Consider the following 4,921-nt stretch of genomic DNA (forward strand, 5'->3'; position numbering starts at 1 on the left):
CCCTGGCCGGACAGGCCAGGGGGAAGAAGGAAAAGAAAAAAAAAAGAAAAAAGAAAAAAAATTCGAAAATAATAATAAATATATATTAAAATATTGCCACGTGGACGCCGGCCGGCGCCACGTCAGCCGGCCGGCGGCCACGTCAGCGCCGGCCGGCCAAAAGGACTGAATTGGCTGGTTTGCAAAAGGTTTAGGACTGAATTGGCCAAATTGAAAGGTTTAGGACTGAATTGGCACAAATGCAATAGGTTGAGGACTTTTTTGGTAATTTTCCCAACAACTCTCAAGCTCAACGTAGGTCTCAGCGATTGACTAAGACCGGTCCTTACTCCTGCAAGTAAAGGCCAAATTAGGCTATAGTTTGATTCGATGGGTTCAAGGTCGAAGATGTCGATTCTATAGAGGAGTTGTTGATTTAATGGACTAGTTATCGATTTCGTGGTTGCCAATCAACTATCATGATACCAATTTACAAGTTTATTGTCAACTTCGAGACTCCTAATTGATTATCTAGTAATTAGAGGTTGTTCTGATCGATTTCCTTAATGTTGGTTGATCTTCTAAAGTGGTTTTTCGGCTTCCAAGGTTGGTGGAAGAATTTGGAGAGTCTAATTTAAATTATTTGCATCTAGTCCTAGTTAAATGCATGTAATCCTACTTATTATGCATCTTAATGGTAATGTCGGTTACAAGACAATTTTAAGTGTGTTGTCAGTTTGAAGAGTCATAAACATATAACGATTCATAGAATTGTTGTGGTTTTTTAGAATTCTAAGAGTCATATTTTTTTTTGGCTTAATTAGAGTCCCTCTTTAAATAAAGGTGCAATCTCATTTTGTACGGACAAGACTTGATAATTTGATGAATATATAAAATTTTCATCAAGGGAATGAGTTTCTATCTTGGGTTGTTAATCTAATTTATTTGGTGGTGAACCAAAAGTTCTATATTTTTTACTGGTGATGTTCATTTAGGTCTTGATGGTGAACTTTATCCATCTCGAAGTCCTTTATCCTTAACTGGTGGTATTCTTTTAGCCATTGGTGATGAACTTTATCTTTACCATGATCGCCTTCTATCAACTTATTGTCACTCAAAACACATCCTCGTCACACATCTCTCTCTCTCTCTCTCTCTCTCTCTCTCTCTCTCTCTCTCTCTCTCTCTCTCTCAATTTTAAATTCATGTAAGATAGGTTTTTTCTTGGTTAGGCAAAAGAAAAGATATTCTCACCTAGTCATTCACACATCGAGATCAAAAAATTTCTAAACTGTGTAGTAGTGTATTGACTAAACTATAAGAAGGAAAAAAGCACGGATAGGAACACTGAATAACCATGGAAAAAGGTGAGGAGAATAACTTATTCTCCAAGGAAGTGCACTCCCAAGATTGGGACCTCAATACTTAATAAAAGGTACATTGAAAAGATTTACTATAGATTTACTTGGGGCGCAAGGTGTTCAATTTCGTTGGATCAGGGAACGTAAAAGAGTTACCTGCTATCACAACCTTGCCTTTCAAGTTGACGCTAATGGGCTCCATTTGAATCATCTCCCATCCAAGAGGGGGAGGTGGAACCACAACAAGTTGGTGCAAGCCATCGTGCAGAATAGTAGCATGTCACGCAAGTCATTCATTTGGGATTGAAGGTGCGTAATCCGAGCATCCTCTCTGTAGGAAGCCATTCCTTCAATTTGGTAGTGCGACAATGTCCTTTTGATGTGACAATATACCTTGAATTAAGAAAAATTGACAATAAGTACAACAACTTGGAAAGATCTGTCCAATGGTCAATCGGCTATTTTGTCAGCAATGAAAATTTGTTAATTTATGAAACATTGAAATTATGAACTTTGAAATCATTGATTTAAAGTGTTTTTCAAATTGTACAACGATTGACTTGCTTGTCATAAAATGACGCGAAAATATGACAAATATAAATAATTTACATAATAAAGTAGGGAGAAGGATACTGAAAGTGCCAAAAATTATGTACAGCGCTCACTCTAGTGCCAAAAGCTTTTTCTGAATCATTTAAGTGTCAAATTTTTTGGCCCAATTCCAAAAAAAACCCTCAACTTTACACTTTGTCCCAAATATACCCTGAACTTTTTTTTTTCTCAAGAAAAATTACAAACTTTTATCTAAGTCCCAAATCTGCCCTCCCGTTAAAAATCTGTCCAATTAACGTCGAAAAAAAAAAAACAAAGCAGTGCGGGCGCTGGCGGTGGCCAAGCCTTCGCCGGTGGCCGCCGCCACGGCCGTCGGGAAGGAGCGGCGGCCCACGCCTGGGCCTTCCCGAGCGCCGGCGACCTCGCCGGCCTCGAGCGAGCCGCCGTGAGGCGCGTAGCCCCGATGCGGGGCGAGGGTCGCGTCCTCGCCGGCGGCTTGCACTGGGCCGGCGAGGGCCGGCGAGGAGTCTCGGCCCGGGCGAGCCGCCGGCGGGCGTGCGACCCTCGATCACGGGGAGGGCGCGACCCTCGCCCCGGATCGGAGGCCGCACGCACTCACCGGCGGCTTGCCGGGCGGCGAGGGTCACACGGCCCTCGCCGGGCCTTCTCGAAGGCGGCGACCCTAGCCGCCCGGGCGAGCCCGCCGGCGGGTGCGCGCCCCCGATCCGGGGAGGGCGCGACCTCGCCCCAGATCGGGGGCGCGCGCCCTGCGGCGACTCGCCCAGGGGCGGTGAGGGTCGTCGGCCCGCCTGGGCCTTCTCGAAGAGCCGGCAACCCTCGCCGGCCCCGGCGAGCCGCCGGCGAGGGCGCGCAGCCCCTCGATCTGGGGAAGGGCGCGACCTCGCCCCAAATCGGGCCGCGCGCCCTCGCGGCAGCTCGCCGGGTGGCGAGGTCGCCGCCTTCGGAAGGCCAGGCGAGGGCCGCTCCTTCCCCGGCACTGGTAGTGGCGGCCACGGCGAAGGCTTGGCCACGCCGCAGCCTACCGGTTATCTTTTTTTTTTTTTTTCGACGTTAATTGGACGGATTTTTAACGGGAGGGCAGATTTGGGACTTAGATAAAAGTTTGCGGTTTTTCTTGAGACAAAAAAAACTTCAGGATATATTTGGGATAAAGTGTAAAGTTGAGGATTTTTTTTGGAATTGGGCAGAAATTTTTTAAAAAACGCTCATTTCAGTGCCAACTCCGATCTTTTGACTGGAAATTCGACGTGGCTTTTTTTTTTATTAGTTTCTTAAGCCAATATGACTCGCCGGCCGGAGAGTCCAGTCAGCATCTAAAGCATAAAACAACGTCATCTAGTAGCTTTCCCCCAAATAAGAACCTTAAATCGTCAAATTAAAAAAGAATCCCAATTTCAAACCCTAAGCTGGCCATTGGATTGGCCGTCTCCGTGTCTTACCCAATCACCCAATCTCTCTCTCACCCTCCCTCTGTTTCTTTCTCTCTACGTCTTATTTGAAATGAGTATGCTGCTATTTGTTTGTGACTACGATTCGATTGTTGTTTCGTAAAAGACTTTGGATTTTTCTCTTGTGGCTTTCGATAATTAGCAGAGAATGTGTATTGCCGTGGCGCAACGAAGGTGCACCTATCGCCGAAAGGTGATCTCTGCGAAATTGAGAAGGGGAAGGTGGGCAGTTGTAGTTCAACCTTCTTCCCATTGAGCTCTTCAACAATCATCTTCCCCACATTCCTTCTCGCTCTTTTCTTCTTCTTCCTCCGTCAAATCCCCGTTGTGTTCTAGAACATTGAATAGCTTCATTCTTCTAATAACTAAGCAACACTGAAGAAATAAAAAACCCAGCTCCATCATCAGAGTAATTTCCTCAAACACCTAGTGGGCATGGCAAGGAGATAAATCAAGAACAGAGGAAGTGGACAAAGGATTTCAAACAGACCGAGACATGAGAGCAAGCAAGGATAATAGACATGGAGTCGGTCTTGGCGTGTTGGAATGCGGAGACGCAGAGGTGGAAAGCCAATACCACGCCTTGCTTCAAGGGATGAATGTATGGGAAGCCAAGCCCAGCCTTCCTGTACTCCATCTTGAACCTTTGTTAGGGCTAGTTCCACACGATCTTCAAGCCCTCGCCAGAGGTTCCGTCGTCAGTGATGGTGGTCGCCGCCATCATATCTCTATCTCTCTCTCTTCAACTTCCGCTTCCTGGTTCTAGTGAGCTAGGAATGGAAAGCATGCTGTGTGACGTTGATTTGGACGTCCGAGCCACGTAGGCTGTGCCACGTGGTTTTTGTAGTCCACATGGACTATATTTTTAAAAAAAAATTTGCCAAGTCATATTAACAAATTAATTATAAAGGCCACGTAATCAATTTGGCCGGAATTTCTCGCCGTTGGCAGTTAAGTGATTGTTTTTTTTCCGATTTGGCACTTAAGTAAGCCGGCGAAAACTTTTGGCACTTATAGTGTTCTTCTACCTAATAAAGTCCGTAGGAAACTTGCTGTGCCAAGGAAGAATGACAATCGCATAGACACACACACAAGACATGAGATTTAACATCTAAATTAGAAGGCTTCAAAATGGAGTCAAGAGGATGGTACGACAAGTCGCAATCTCGTGTACAAGAGTCGAGTCCTTTTAGCTCCTGCTCAGTCAAAAGGTTATCCTAGTCACGCAATTTCGCGGACAAGGATATATACTTTTGACACCAAGAAAGAACTTTCGGGGTTGAGAAGGGAAACCTCTACTACTTGGTCTCGCTTTAAGATCGTATCCCTCAACATCTCCCTACAAAATAAAGGTTAGCAAACACTTAACACTTGATGTCAGCGGTGTACCTTGTCTTCATACTGTCAAAGAATAATATTTATGAAAAAGAGAAACTTCATGCCTAAGTCCACTATTAAGCTTAATTCAAATCTCCAATGGAATTGCCAAGCTGTCGCGACCTTCTCAATGATAAAACAACTAAGTGAAAGCTAATGGACTACTAAACGTAATGAAGGTTC

General features: G+C 45.0%; 1 long non-coding RNA gene and 1 other non-coding gene across 2 annotated transcripts; one reads left to right on the forward strand and one right to left on the reverse strand.

Annotated features, from left to right (window-relative positions):
- The first annotated feature begins 3,499 nt into the window (after positions 1-3,499).
- On the forward strand, positions 3,500-3,646 carry LOC130137531 (small nucleolar RNA snoR135). The gene has a single exon (XR_008815945.1). It is a non-coding gene; the product is annotated as a small nucleolar RNA snoR135 (small nucleolar RNA).
- Positions 3,598-4,092, reverse strand: LOC130137479 (uncharacterized). Its single transcript, XR_008815907.1, has 2 exons — positions 3,852-4,092; positions 3,598-3,726 (listed from the first exon to the last, which is right to left on the reverse strand). It is a non-coding gene; the product is annotated as an uncharacterized LOC130137479 (long non-coding RNA).
- Positions 4,093-4,921: the final 829 nt, after the last annotated feature.

This window comes from Syzygium oleosum, unplaced genomic scaffold (genome assembly GCF_021117445.2).
Source record: "Syzygium oleosum isolate NSW1041296 unplaced genomic scaffold, Sole_v2.1 Sole_v2.02, whole genome shotgun sequence".
NCBI classification, from domain to species: domain Eukaryota; kingdom Viridiplantae; phylum Streptophyta; class Magnoliopsida; order Myrtales; family Myrtaceae; genus Syzygium; species Syzygium oleosum.